We start from the raw sequence: 15,614 nt of genomic DNA on the forward strand, positions 1-15,614 counted from the left end.
ACAGGGGCCGAGGGGGAGCGGGGGGCCGTGCGAGCGGGCGCCCCCGAGCGAGCGCGGACGGGCCGGCGGGCGCGCCAGGCGGCCGAAGGCGGGGGTTGGTGGGAGAGCGAGCGACGAGCCCGGAGCCCGTCCGGCGCGTGCGGGCGGGCGTGCGCGCTCCGCCGCCCGAGTCGGGGGCGGGAGGGGGCGGGGGGGGCCGCGGGGAGGGCCTGGGAGGGGAGGTGGGGGGGCACGAGGCGCCCTTCGCTCGCGCCCGCCCTCCCTCCCGAGCAGCCGCCGCCGCCGCCGCCGCCGCCGCTCTGCCGCCGCCGCTCCCGCCGCCATTTTGGGTTCGCTTGGCGGAGGGGGAGACGATCCCCGTCTCGGTTGCGGGACCGCCTCCCCTCGGTGGCCCCCGCTCGGCCGCACGCCTTTCCCTTCTCCTCTCTCGCGTCTCCGCCAGTCCGCTCCCCCGCCGGCCGCCTCCTGACAGGCGGCAGGGATCCGCCGCGGGCCCGGGGAAGCGGAGGAGCCTGCTGGCGGCCGCCCCCCTTCCCCACTTCCCTGCACTCTCATCTCGCTCGGCCTCGGCCTCTGACACGGTGAGCACAACCGCCTGCGGAGGCCTCGGGCCTAAGTGCTCCCGGAGCGGCGCGGCCCCCGGCGGCCCGGGAGCCACTGTCACCTCCCGGACCTGGACCTCCGGGAGAGCGGCGGGCGGGGTGGGGGAGGGGCGCGAGGCAGGGGATCCTGAGCGGACCGGGAAGTCCCCTCCCGGCGGGGGGCGGGGGGCGGGGGGGGGAAGGGGTGTCCCTGACGGGCGGGCTCCGGGCCTGGGGGGGAGGGGGCGGGAAAGTCGGCGCGGGGAGGCGGAGTCGGCTGCGCCCCTGACAGGTTAGTTGGCGCGTCGGGGAGGCGCGACGGGAGCATCCCTCCCCCCCCCCCCCGCCCCCGTCGGGTCGGCGTCCGCGGCGGGAGAGGGGGCTCTGCGGAGGGTCGCTTGCGGGCGGGGCCGGGGCCGCGGTGCCCCCGAGGCGCGCGGCGGTGCGTGGGAGCGAGCGGGAGACCCACCCCCTCCCCCCCCCCGGGTCGTAAGTTTGAGGACTGTGCCCGGGTAGTTTGTGCGGGGTCTGGGAGGCAGGTGGTGTTCCGGGGTGCAGCGGCTGTGGCGGCTTGTGTGCGCAGGGCGGGAGGGTGGGAACGCGTTCCGGAAGACCCTGCTTGTGCTCGTGGCGGGGTCACGGAGTTCCCCTTCAAGTCACCTTCTTTTCGAGATGAAATTCGGGGTGGCCCCGTCGGGCGGATGTGCGTGTCTGTGCCAGAAATCGGGAGCGCGTCGGAGCTCGGGAAGGAGGAGCCGCGGCGGGGTTTTTTACGCGGCCCCACGCGTGCCCGCGGGGCCGGGGGTGGTCGTCTGAGTCGGGGGGACGGCGTCAGCGCGAACACCCGCCGTGGCCGCTGCGAGGGCACCGAGAAGGGGCGGGCTTTCCGCTGGCCCGAGGTGGCAGTAGCACGTCGCGCGGAGTGAAGCTTCCCTGGTCCTCGCAGTACCTTCTCTGTTCCTTTGTGATGCTGCCCCTCGGGGAAGATGGTGGGGAAGGTGTCTTCTCCCGTCGTGTAAAGTAGGAAGTCGAGGCAGAAAGAGATGCTCCTGCGAGGTCACGCTTTCCCGTGGTGGCGACGTTGGGACTGTGGCTCCCGGCGCGCGGCTGCTTGCCCGCGGAGGGCTTGGGGCGCGGGCCGCGCTGGGAAGCGGGGCGTGTGTGGCCGCTGGCGTCCGGTGGGCCTGGGGCGCGCGGAGCGTAGGGCGTGCGGCCGGGACCGTGGTCCTGGCTTGTGGAGGAAGCAGGGCGTTCGTGACACTTCAGGCTTTCGTGGCCTGGGCTTGTGCCGGGGTCGCCGTCTGGGGGCTGACGGCTCGACTCGATCTAGGCAGAAGGAGCTTCCTTCCCTGGCTCAGCGGGTGTTTACCGAAGAATTCCTCGGTAAACGCTCCCTGTCTTGGGGTGGGACTCAGTGACCCTGTGGACGCAGCCTGGCTGCCTCTGAGCGGGCTTGCCTGGGCCGCCGGAGGTGTTTGGGGCCAGCCAGGCAGGCAGACCGGCGTGGAGCTGAGACCCAAAAACTTCCCTGAAAAGTCTGTTCGGTTTGCAGGGAAGTTAGATATCCGGGCATTTTCCTGCGGAAGGCTCTCACCCGAAAGGGTGGCAAGCTTGCGACGCCGGGTGCCTGGCTTCGCATTTTCTTCTGGCATTCGTGAGCTAACTGTTCTGGGGATCTGGGAGTCGCTGCTGTACGTGCCCGTGGAGTTTGGAACTTTGGGGTTGGGCTTGAGGGAGGTCTTCCAAATGCAGATTTTGCAGTAAGCCCTCCCCCCCCCCCCCCCCCCCCCCAGTGAATAGGAGGGGAAAACTCTTGAACCTAAGCTAGCGTGGCTCTGTGTCTGGAAAGTAGCATGTTTTCGATGTGCTAGACCAGCAGGTCTCTAAAGTTTTCTGGGGTCGCATATCCTTCTGAGAATTTGATGACAGACCCTGACTGTGAAATGAGCGTAAGTGCAGTCACACTATGCACACCATGTCAGGAACTTAAATTGTGACGAAGTAGAACCTTTTTACATTTAGGTCTCATTTGAAGCGCTTTTAAAACCGAGCTTTGTTCGGAGATGAAGATGTTGGTGTGAGTTTAAGGTGACAGATTGTGTGACAGTTTTTGAGCATGCTTGCGAGTAAGGAGAGCTTTCAGGTCGTGTCTTCATTTTATTCTTTACAAACTCATTTTTGCAGTGTTCGTATAGGATTCTGAATTAGGTGGTAAGAAAATATGTCAACAAAAATACAGAGCTGTATTCTTTTTCATTATCTTTTTATTCTTGAACTCCTCTCTTCCCAGTTGTGCCTTGGGTCTGAGGCTTTTGAAGCCATTCCTTCGAGTTTATCTTACGTATAACAAACATTGACTTAATTCTACGTAGGAGACACGAAGGTGAGTAATAACGTGCCCTCAGTCCTTGAACAGATTCGTGCAGTTGAAGCGAAGGATGGTATGATGGTGGTGGCTTTCCAAAGGGCGAGGAGGAGGGAGGAATGTTCCCAGAAGTTGAGGATTCATGACTTAATTGCAGAGTTTTTGCCATCACTAATTCGCAGGAAGCGGTAGTCTTCCTGCTGTCTGCGGGACTTTGTAGCTATCGAGTGTGTTTTGGTATCACCTGGTGTTCTTGGCCGAAGGCTCTCTGGTTTGAAAACCAGGCGTACTTGGGTTGTATTCCTTATCTTGTTTCCAATGCATTTCTGTAGTGAGTTTGTAACAAAGGTCTTAATGTCATTTGTGGGTATTCATGCATCCAGAAAACACTTACTGGGGAAAAAATGCACTTGGTCTTAGACGAAAGGCCAAGAAGCTTCTGGGGTAAAACGCAGTAGCTATTTGATAGACTACCCGTGCATTGAGTATTGGAAATTTAAAATAATTACTGAATTTTTAAAAAATGTTTTTGATGTTTGTTTATTTTTGAGAGAGAGAGAGAGAGAGAGAGAGAGTGGGGGATGGGCAGAGAGAGAGGGAGACGCAGAATCTGAAGCAGGCTCCAAGCTCTGAGCTGTCAGCACAGAGCCCGACGCAGGGCTCGAGCCCATGAACTAGGATATCATGAACTGGACACTTAACCGACTGAGCCACCCAGGTGCCTCTCGCCCCCCCCCCCTTTTTAAATAATTACTGAATTTTTAAAAGAACAAGAAATTCAGAGAGTGTTTGGATAGCACAGATCACAGGAGTTGGTAAGGTAAGGAAAGGTCTGGAGAAAAGTGGTTTGATTATCCCTTTTCTTCATTGTCATGGCCTGTGTGTTGTGTAGATTTGTGAGGAGTTTAATATTTTCTCTAATTTTTAACTTGGGTAGTAGATTGTGGGCTTTTAAAATAACGTTACATACGTGTGTGTCTTGTTAATCTGTGCATATAGTTCAATATGTATTTAGTCTTATACGTATGAGATAGTTTGTAATTTAAAAAATAATGCTTGTAATAATTGCAGATTATTCAGGATCTTTGAGGATCAAGAAATGAAAGCAATCTTCACAGCATAGTCTTGAGCTGTGTTCTGAAATATGGAGCATGACTTCCCTGTGTCTTGCTAGGCATTGTGTCTTTGCACTCTCGCAGGACCGTTTGAGGTTTTAGTCGTTGTCTTCCATACCTCACGAATAAAGTGACCGTGTTCAGTCCTGCCAACATGATCTGGCTGTACACAGTAGAGAAGTTTTACCATATGTGTGGGTGATGCATCTCTGGTTAAAAATTAAAGATTTTTAAAGGTGCATATAGTCTTACTGATGTCTGCTGTGAAGTCCACTTTATGCCAGCCCTTCCAGAAGCGTAACATATCTCTCTTTTTTTTAATGTTTATTTATTTTTGAGAGAGACAGACAAAACGTGAGTGGGGGAGGGGCAGAGACACACACACACACACACACACACACACACACACACACACACAGAGAATCTGAAGCAGGCTCCAGGCTCTGAGCTGTCGACACAGAGCCCGACACGGGGCTCAAACCTATGAACTAGGATATCATGACCTGAGCTGAAGTTGGACACTTAACCAGACTGAGCCACACAGGTGCCCTGAGGGATGACATACCTTAAACCTGGCTGCCATAAAAGAGGGAAATGAAAGTAATTTTTGTTTTATTTTGAGATATTTTGCTAGTTTTTTCAAATTATTTATTTCTTTAAATTTCTTGAAAAAAATTTTTGTTTATATTTTGTGTGGGGAGGTTAGCTTTTTCATACTTACGATTTGTCTTCTTAGTGATAACTGTCAATCTTACATTTCATGTTTTAGAAATGAGTATTTTAGTGACTGCTACATTGGGGGTGGTTAATGGCAGTGTGAGGTTGACACAACATAATTATGGATTTAAGAGATGACAGAAATTTGATAACCTTGTTTTTTCAAGAGTTGTATTGCTTTCATTGAACATCTATTTTCACTGAACATCTAATCTATAAAATTTTATTTTAGCATTAATTGGTTTTGCTTTTCATTGTTTTTATTTATTTTTTTTTGAGAGAGAGAGAGAGAGAGAGAGAGAGAGAGAGAGAGAGAGAGAGAGAGAGAGAGAGAGAGAACACCTTAAGCAGGCTCCACGATTTGCATGGAGTCCGACACAGGGCTCAATCCTGGGATTATCTGGGATTATCACCTGAGCTGAAATCAAGAGTCAGATGCTGAACTGACTGAGCCACCCAGGTGCCCCTGCTTTTCATCATAGTTTTTAGTCATTTGCTCTTAGACATATGCAAGTTGATGACAGGATTGTATGTGTACCTTTTCCCATTTTATTTGACTCATTTTTTAAATGTAGGAAGTTTCAAACATAACAAAAATAAAGAGAATTAGTGTAGTGAGTCCTTATGTACTCAACATCCAGCTGCAACAGTAACCCGTACGTACCTAGCTATCACACTGTCCCCATCTGCGACCTCTCTGCCTTCTTCCCCGCTTTGTTTATTTTGAAACAAACCTTTCAGATATTATATCATTTCGTTCATAAATACTTCAGTGTGTGCGTTCTTTTTATACTTAAATGGGGAATTATTTCTTCATAGTTACGTTTATATAACTTTTTAAATAAAAGTATCTGATAAGTGGAATTAAACTACTTCTAATCTCTTTTACCTGTCAGTTGTGATTCCCTCTGCAAACTATTAGAAATGAATGGCGTAGAATTCACCTCACTGCTTTTAGATGTTTGCGTTGAAAGATGCGTGAACAGTTTCTGTGTTTGCCAGAAAAGCTTATCAGCTTTTTTCTAATGTACAAAGTGAGAAATAATGTGTCTCTTGTAGTTTTTTTTTTTTTTTTTTTTTTTTTTAAGTCATAGTGACAAGACGCTAAAAAATGTTTTTGTGTTCTTGTTCTTGATTTTCTAACTGGACCCAATTACTGCAAAGAAATCCAATGATAACTGGTAATGTTGAACAGGAGCCGGAATTGGTCTAAAATCTGACTTAAAGAGTATAAAATAACATTATTTTGAATTTTGAAATTCTGATTGTGGACATTTGAAAGTCCATACCATTGCTTCAGTTGTTAAATACGAATCATGGAGCATAATAATCATGATGAGTAGAAACACTGTAGAAAAAGAAAGTAAATATTCCTGTTAGGAAGATAAATCAAAGTGTTGAGATTTGAAGCAATTGTGAGTAAAGTAAAATTTAGCCTTCTATAAAACACTGACAGTTATAATTATGAAAGTGAATGCTATCTCTAGTGAAACTTTGGTTAACTTATCTTTTGTTACATCTTATGTTATAGTCCCATAGGAAATAAATCGTTAATCTTTGATGTAATCTTGCTTTACATTTTTTCTATCTTTTCCACACTTGACATTAAGTCATTCTTCTCATTCAGTTTTATTTGTCCTGATACCACAGGTGGACTTTTGTTAGATTAGAAAGTAACTATATTGTTGTCTTCTTAGTATAAATGATACTATTTAGAATATGGAGGACACATTACTTATGGTAAGGTTTCTTTTTTTTAAGTTATTTATTTTTGAGAGAGAGAGAGAGAGAGGGAGAGCAAGTGGGAAGGGGCAGAGGGAGAGAGAGAGAGAATCCCTAGCAGGCTCTGCACCCCCCAGTGGTGAGGCTGATGTGGGGCTTGAACTCCCAAACCCCGAAATCATGACCTGAGCTGAATTCAAACGCTAAACCAACTGAGCCACCCAGGTGTGCCTAATAAGGTTTCCTAAAATTCAGCACTGCTGAAAATGAAAGCACCAGAATTTAAGTGTTTACTAATATAAGAAGCCTCCATTCTTTGAATGGAGAGAATTTAAAAGATTATCTTTGAGGGGGGCCTGGGCGGCTCAGTCGGTTAAGTGTCCGACTCTTTTGGCTCAGGTCATGATCTCAGTGGTTTGTGAGTTTGAGCCTTGAGTTGGGCTCTGAATGACCGTGTGGAGCCTGCTTGGGATTCTCTCTCTCTCTCCCTCTCTCTCTGTCCCTTTCCTGCTCACATGTGTGTGCTCTCTCTCAAAATAACTAAACATATATATATGATTGTCTTCGAAAGAAGAAACAGCTGACAGCTGAGAAAATGGAGTGAATCAATCATGTATAGTAATTAGTGGGTGAACAGTACTATAGTATAAAGGTCTTCACAGAAGATTGGAGGATGTAAAATCTCAAGTATAGTTTACATCAGGCTAAGTGATCACATACGTTGGGAAGTTAAGATTTAGACATAGAAGCACATTAAAGAAAAAAGAGCAGTTGGGGCACCTGGGTGGCTCAGTCAGTTGGACGTCCGACTTCAGCTCCGCTCATGATCTTGCGGTCCATGAGTTTGAGCCCCGCGTCAGGCTCTGTGCTGACAGCTCAGAGCCTGGAGCCTGTTTCAGATTCTGTGTCTCCCTCTCTCTCTGACCTTCCCCCATTCATGCTCTCTCTCTGTCTCAAAAATGAATGAACGTTAAAAAAAAAAAAATTAAAAAAAAAAGAGCAATCACTTTGAACCTACAGGGAGAGATTTTTTAAGTGTGTTTTGTTTTGAGAGAGAGAGAACCCTCAGCAGGCTCTGCAGTGTCAGCAAAGAGCCTGATGTGGGGCTTGAACTCACAAACCGTGAGATCCTGACCTGAGTGGAAATCAGAAGTCAGATGCTTAACTGACTGAGCCACCCAGGTGCCCCAAAAGGGAGATATTGAAGTTAATTTTGTGTGTGTGTTTAAGGGAAAAAAATTATGAAACTGTAGATAAAGCCAAGGTTTAATTCTGTTTAACAAGTACTCTTTCTGTTCGTCTGTCATTCAACCAACATTTTTCAGTGCTCATTTCATTTCCATTTCTGCATTTAGGTGTTGGGAGAAGAGAAGACTTTTTTTTTTTTTTTTTCTGCCTCGAAGTAGTGAATTTAGAAAGAGCAACATCTTGTTAACAAATTACAATATGCAGTGTGATACATTTCTCCCAGGTAGAGAAGGGAGAAAGTTATTAGATCTGTGGAGGGAGAGGAAAGGTTAAGGATAGCTTCCTGCAAGGGGGAGGAACCAGGTCTTAAAGGATAAATATGAGTTATTCAGTAAGGCTTAGAGGGGGTGCTCTCGGCAGGAAAGATACCTGCAAAGACGTGAAAATGGAAATAACATAGCAGAATGAGTTCCGGGGACTGTAATTTGGATCAGTATACTTTCCACCTAGTCTCCTATGACTTCTTGTGTCTCCAGTACTATGTTAGGTTGGGTTTTGTGCTTAGAGGTCATCAGCAAAATGAAGATGGAGCCGTGTTCTGTACATTCTGCCTAGACAAAATAGTACTATATTATTACTGTTAATTTCTAACAAAGATTAAAGTCAAGAAAATAATTATGTTTTAGTTACTTGGAAACTTTTACTAGAATATACTTGTTCAGCATTTTAATCAAGCGTTGATTATATGTCCAGCCGAATAAAAAAATTGTATAATTGCTCTTCTTAATAATGAACAAGTCTTCCAGCTCTACATTGGTATATTTCCCTTCAATTTGTTGAAAATCCCAAATAGTGATTAAGATCATGGACTCAGAAATCGGATTGACTAGGCTCAGATCCCAGTTTGCTACTTACTGTGTAATCTTTAGCAAAACACTTACAGTCCTTGGTTTTCTTGACTGTAAGATGACGATAATACTTATAGCATAGGATTGTGGAAAGATTGTACTAGGTAATGTGTGTAAAGTGCTTAGCGTAATCTATGTCGTACAGCAGGTGCATAATGTAGATTTGCTGTTAGTATTAATTTCTCTTATTTATTTCCTGAAAAGAGAAATTTTTTTAGCAAAGCAAATGACCTCCCTTATGTGTATTGCCTATAGGAGGTAAGACTATGCAAGACACGTTTTTGAAAGTGTATTAAACAACTTCCTTACATGTATACGTGTTTTTTTTCTAATTCTCAGTTTATCTTATTTTCCTTACGTATGGATTCTACTTTTATATTTTCCCACTTAACTCCAGGCGAGGCTTTTTTTTTTTTTTAAGATTTTATTTTTAAGTAATTTCCACCCAATGTTGGACTCGAACTTCGAACCCCGAGATTAGAGCTCGCATGCTCTACTGACCGAGCCAGCCAGGCACCCCCAGACTAGGCTTTGTGTTTGGCTGCTGCTTCTTACCAAGTCAAGGATTCTCTCCATAGTGCACAGGAATATATCTTCACTGAAGTGTGAAGTTTTTGGGGCAGAGAGCCTTCAGTCTTTGAACTGAATTGGGTTTAGTGAGGACAATTCTCTTCTTAAAGCTGACCAGCACTTTGTTTTTTTAGGAGGCCAGTGTATCCTTCTAAAGCAGAACCCATTGTTTTCACTAAACCACCTAATTTCATTCAGAAACAGGACCAACGTATATTTAGTGAGTGCTTATTGTGTGCCAGGCACTAGGATACGGTGATGAATGAACAAAATAAGGTCCTTGGGTATTTTAACTTTGCTTTTCCAGAACAAGATCAGTACTGCTGTAATATGTGCTGCTCCCATCATATTACATGTGGTTCAAGCAAGGTGTAGTGGAGATTTCTGAAAGAATGTCTTGGGGTATGATTATTTTATGCCAGGGCAAGTCAGGTCTAGGGGAAAAAAATCTCTTCCTCTTGAGGATCCTTATTGTGTGTCTGTGTTTTATCCAAGCAGTCCATTGGACATTTAGTCCTCTGGGATATCAGTGGCTTAAGTCTTCCATTCAGAGTCAAATAAAAACTGAAACCAGCATTTCTAACAAAGAATACATATTCTTTCATTCTGTAAGTATTAATTGTATACTTACATCATATCAGATACTGTGTTAAGCCCCGGGGATACAGCAGTGAATAAAAGGAAAAGTCATTGCTTTCAGGGACAACTTGTTGGCTCAGTTGGTAGAGCATTTGGCTCTTGATCTCGGGGTCTTGAGTTCAAGCCACACATGGGTATAGAGAACACTTAAAAAAAAAAAAAAAACACAACTGCTTTCATGGTGCTCACTTTCTAGTAAGATAAATGTTAAACAAATGGGTGTGATGTTACAGCATTTTCGTGTTAGGTGTTATAAAGGAAAATAAAGTAAGGAGATGGGGGATGGTTGGGGAAGTCCCTTGAGGCAGTGATACTTGAGTAGAGACCTGTGTGATGTGAGACCCCCATGTAGCTGTGTGGGGCACGAGCATAAGCCCTGAGGCAGTACTGTGTTTGGTGTGTTTAAGAACTAAAGGGCTAGGGCTGCCTGAGGGGCTCAGTTGAGTGTCCGACTTCAGCTCGGGTCAAGATCTCATGGTTGGTGAGTTTGAGCCTCGCATTGGGCTCCCTGTTGTCCGTGCGGAGCCCGCTTCGGATCCTCTGTCCCCCCGCCCCTCTCCTGCTTGCACTCTCTCAAAAATACATAAAAAACATTTAAAAAGAAAGAAGAGGGGTGCCTGGGTGGCTCAGTTGGTTAAGCGTCTGACTGGCTCAGGTCATGATCTCACGGTTTGTTGTTTTGAGCCCCACGTCAGGCTCTGTGCTGACGGCTCAGAGCCTGGAGCCTGCTTCGGATTCTGTGTCTGCCTCTCTGCCCCTCCCCTGCTCATGCTCTGTGTTCGTCTCTATCTCTCTCAAAAATAAATAAACATTAAAAAGAAAAGAGAAAGAGCTAGAACAGCGTAAACAAGGTGGGAGTGAATGATAGGAAATAGGTAGAAGAGGTAGTCGGGGCTGTATAATGTAGACACTTAAAAGACTTGACCAAGTGTGTAGGTTTGATTTTAGATTTGATAGGAACCTGTTGGGAGGTTTTGAGTAGGGAGATAACTTGATCTAATGTATACACTTTGAAAAGCAAGAGTGATATAACCAGAGTGACCATTTAAGCCGTTGTCAACGATATTTGAGTTAAGAGATGACTGTGAGTTGAACGAGGGTATTTTCAGGGAGATGGATTTGGGATCTATTTTTCTTAACTTTTTTTTTTTAATGTTTATTTTTGAGAGAGAAAGAGACAGAGTGAGAGAGGGAAGGGGCAGAGAGAGAGGGAAACACAGCATCCGAAGCAGGCTCCAGGCTCTGAACTGTCAGCACAGAGCCTGACGCGGGGCTCGAATTCACGAGCTGTGAGATCATGACCTGAGCTGAAGTTGGACGCTTAACCAACTGAGCCACCCAGGTGCCCCCAGATTTGAGACATATTTTTTTTTTAATTTTTTTTTCCAACGTTTATTTTTTTTTTTTTAATTTTTTTCAACGTTTTTATTTATTTTTGGGACAGAGAGAGACAGAGCATGAACGGGGGAGGGGCAGAGAGAGAGGGAGACACAGAATCGAAACAGGCTCCAGGCTCCGAGCCATCCGCCCAGAGCCTGACGCGGGGCTCGAACTCACGGACCGCGAGATCGTGACCTGGCTGAAGTCGGACGCTTAACCGACTGCGCCACCCAGGCGCCCCATATTTATTTTTAAGACAGAGAGAGACAGAGCATGAACGGGGGAGGGGCAGAGAGAGAGGGAGACACAGAATCGGAAACAGGCTCCAGGCTCTGAGCCATCAGCCCAGAGCCTGACGCGGGGCTCGAACTCACGGACCGCGAGATCGTGACCTGGCTGAAGTCGGACGCTTAACCGACTGCGCCACCCAGGCGCCCCGAGACATATTTTTAAAGGTGGGGAATGAGAACTCGGATTGGCTGTGAGGTCTGAGTCAAAGAGTAGTTAAGATTGACTCCCACGATAGCCTCACTGTTGGGTGCTGTTTATTGAGTGAAATGTGCAACACTGGAGGAAGCAGGTTGCAGGAGTGCAGAAATCAAGAATTTGGCTTGGACATCCTGACTTCGCGTTTTGTATCAAATGTTTCAAGTTGAGATACTGAGTAAGCAATTTGATATATAAGTCTCAGGATTGTGGCAAATATAAATTTGGTAGTTGATCAGTGTAGAGGTACTATTTAGAACCATGGGACTTGATGAGATCACCTGGAGAGTGAGTGTAGCTAGAGTAGAGATGAAGTTCTTAGAGTGAATTGTGGGGTGTTCTGGACATTTAGAGGCATTTAATCAATAATGCCAGGGCTGAAAGAATCATCCGATAATTTTGGGAGTAGTACTTTCTTCAGAAAACCCAGCAAGTACTAACTGGTAAAGACATAGAGACAAAAATAAAATAGCTAACGAACTAAATTATTTTTCATCTGTTGAATAGCTCTTGGATTGTGTTGCAGAGATCAGAATACTCATATGAAACTAAAAACCATAGTGCCTGGATTACTGGATTACTCTGAAAAGATGGTCAGAATGGTCATTACCTTCCTAAGTATCCATTGTGGAGGTCAACATAGAGTAAAGCAATTACAAACTTATGAAATGATGAAGGTTGGGGGTGCTGGCTGGCTCACTCAGAGGAGTGGGCAGCTTTCGATCCTTGGGGTCTTGAGTCCGAGCCCTGTGTTGAGTTTAAACAACTAAAGGGGCGCCTTGGTAGCTCAGTTGGTTAAGCGTCCTACTCTTGGTTTTAGCTCAGGTCATGATCTCACAGTTTGTGAGTTTGAGCCCTACATCGGGCTCCGTGCTGACCGCACGGAGCCTGCTTGTAATTCTCTCTCTCTCTGCCTCTCCCCCACTCGCTTTCTCTGTCTCTCTCAAAATAAACAAACTTAAAAAAAAGAAAAAGACTGGAAGCTTCTTACCCATTCACGTGATAACGATTTCTAGCTTTGAAAATTTACAGAGTAAAGATCGAGCTGCCTCCTGTTTTCTTATTTGGTCTGTCACTGGGCATTGTTAAACGTTCCTTTAAAGAAGCTAGGTTTTCATCTGTGGACTTAACTGAGCCAACACATCTAGTATCCTAGAATACATGTATATTTGAAAGTATACTTGAAAGTATTAAGGGGTTTAATATTGTTTAGATTGACTTACTGCATATTTTGGGACATTTTCTGAGTTTGGGTAGGGACCTGTTTAAATGTATTTGAGGTGTCAGGGCGCCTGGGCGGCTCAGTCAGTTGAGCGTCTGACTTTGGCTCAGGTCATGATCTTGCGGTCTGTGAGTTTGAGCCCCGCGTCAGGCTGTGTGCTGACAGCTCGGAGCCTGGAGCCTGCTTTGGATTCTGTGTCTCCCTCCCTCCCTCCCTCCCTCCCTCCCTCCCTCTCTCTCTCTCTCTCTCTCTCTCTCTCTCTCTCTCTGCCCCTCCCCCACTCGTGCTCTGTCTCTCTCTGTCTCAGACATAAATAAACATTAAAAAAATTTAAATGTATTTGAGGTGTCAGAAATGGAAAGTAATAGAAATTACAGATAAAGGCAGTCACAGCATATAGGTTATTTTGTGTTGTTGATTTAAGACTCTATCAGAATTCCTCTTAGCTACTGCAGGAAACGGATGCTCTCTTGCTGAAGAAAATGACTTCACACGTGACAGTCCACTTCTACCATTAGGAAAATGTAGAGCCCATCTGTTGGATTGACACTATGCCTCAAAGGCCAGTAGTTTTGGACTTTGTCAGTCCAGGAAGAGAAATTAATCCCAGAACGTTGAGGGGAGAAACATTTTTAATAATGGATTCCCCGGGGTTTATCTGACATCTTGTTGCAGTTTTGTAGAGCTCATCGGAGAATTAAGGGTCCATCATGTGTAATCTCTTTTTCCCAGTCAAAGTCAGAATCATCAGTTGTGTGTATTACAGAACCATTTCTCTTCCAGGTAAATAGTGTCCATGCAAAAATACTACCGGGGGACGTGGGTGACTCGGTTAAGTGTCCAACTCTTGATTTTGGCTCAGGTCATGGTCTCATGGTTCTTGGGATCGAGCCCCATGTTGGGCTCTGTGCTGTCAGTGTGGAGCCTGCTTGGGATTCTCTCTCTCTCCCGCCCCTCTCTGTTCCTCTCCCGCTTCTGCCTGTTCTCTCTCAAAATAAATAAACATTAAAAAAAAAAAAAAAAACTACCAAAAATTTCCAGGTAGTTTAGAGGTGATCTTCTTAAGTAGAACTGAGATACTTAAGATAGTAATATGATTTGGGATTCCAATAACCCTCGAAAAATATTTCTAGGTGAATCTGTTCCACAAAATCTGGAAACGGAGGCTTACAACTTAAATGGTTAAAGTGGCCATTTCCTAGTTTCATGGGCATCCATTCTGTACCTTATCTTTGAGCTGGCCTCAAAAATAGGATCATAATTTGTTTGGTGGCGGTAGGAGTTAGGGCCCCATTAAGAATATAATGGAATCTGGGGCGCCTGGGTGGCTCAGTCGGTTGAGCGTCCGACTTCGGCTCAGGTCATGATCTCGCAGTCCGTGAGTTCGAGCCCCGCGCCGGGCTCTGTGCTGACACGTCAGAGCCTGGAGCCTGCTTCGGATTCTGTGTCTCCCTCTCTCTCTGCTCCTCCCCTACTCGTGCTCTGTCTCTCTGTCTCTCTCTCAAAAATAAATAAACATTAAATAAAAAGAATATAATGAAATCTTTGTGCCCTTTTCTGGAGTACACATACACAGATAAATTTTTCGCTGTAGAATTGTTGGGAGTTTACAGGTTAGTTTGCTTCTGGGCCACCACCCCTTATTTCATAGGCCTCCTAATTATGAATGTTATGGGGTGACAGTTGCATTATTTACCTGTTTCTCAACAGAGATTGCTCCTAAAAACGAAATAAACTCCTGTAAGGACAGTGGTGGTTGGAGAGTGGTTTAAGTAACTCATTGCTAGACCATCTGTCATCTGCCCACCTTCATTTCCCCTTCACCATTTTGGTGATACAGTGATTTCTGGAGAATCATCAGTTAAAGTAACATGCCAATGTTAGAATGGCAGGCTGGGTTTAAGAAAACTATTCTTCGGAATGGGTGAAATGGCAGCAAAGTGATCATTATCTGTCGGTGCCCCTCCCTGACTGGCTTCCTGGCTACAGTTACCTAGCTTCCCCAGCTACATCACACACAGCTCTCTGAATGTAATTTCTAAATCCAAACCTGGCCGTGTCCCTTGGCAGAACAGACAGTTCAGCGCTTTCTTCAAGGTCCTGTGTAGTTCTTCAGCTTTGTGCCTCGCTGAGTCTCTTACCCTTGGGCTTCAGCTGTTTGGAAACGCCACCATTCCCCAACTCAGTGCGTTTATGTCTCCATGACTTCCGTGTTCCTCCCAGTGCCTGGCAGCTTAGACAACACCTACCCATCTTCTGAGACGGTTCAGGTTGATGCTGTGAAGCCTTACCTGGCCACCTCCCCCTTTTAGGGGAACATTGTGCCCTCATTTCTCTTTGGTGTATACCTAGGAGTGGAACTGCTGGGCCACAGGGTAAGCATATTTTTGTCTTTGGTAAATACTGTCAGTTGTCCCAATTGATCGTATGACTCTATAGCTCTACCAGTAGTGTATACGTATTCCATTTGTTCCCCATCCTCACCAACATTTGGTGTCATTCTTGTTGATTTTAGCATTCTAGTGGGTAATAGTATTTTGCGGTGTTTACTGATTTGCATTTCTGGGGTTATTGGTGAGGCTGTGCATCTTTTAGTGCTTGTTGGATGTCGGGATATCTTTTTTGTGAAGTACCCTCCTAATACATGTTCTGAATGCAGTCCTCTACTCCGATGTAGGCGCTACAGATGATGTCATCCCGTGTGGGGCCTTTTCACATGTG

The 15,614-nt window shown here is 46.1% G+C and overlaps 1 protein-coding gene across 1 annotated transcript in view; it reads left to right on the top strand.

Annotated features, from left to right (window-relative positions):
* The first annotated feature begins 508 nt into the window (after positions 1-508).
* The window catches only part of ASH1L (ASH1 like histone lysine methyltransferase), a 198,058-nt gene continuing 182,952 nt past the window's right edge, over positions 509-15,614 (top strand). Inside the window, 1 exon segment of the mRNA XM_032591884.1 lies at positions 509-581. The gene's annotated coding sequence lies outside the window, so the exon portion shown is untranslated.

This window comes from Lynx canadensis, chromosome F1 (genome assembly GCF_007474595.2).
Source record: "Lynx canadensis isolate LIC74 chromosome F1, mLynCan4.pri.v2, whole genome shotgun sequence".
NCBI lineage: Eukaryota > Metazoa > Chordata > Mammalia > Carnivora > Felidae > Lynx > Lynx canadensis.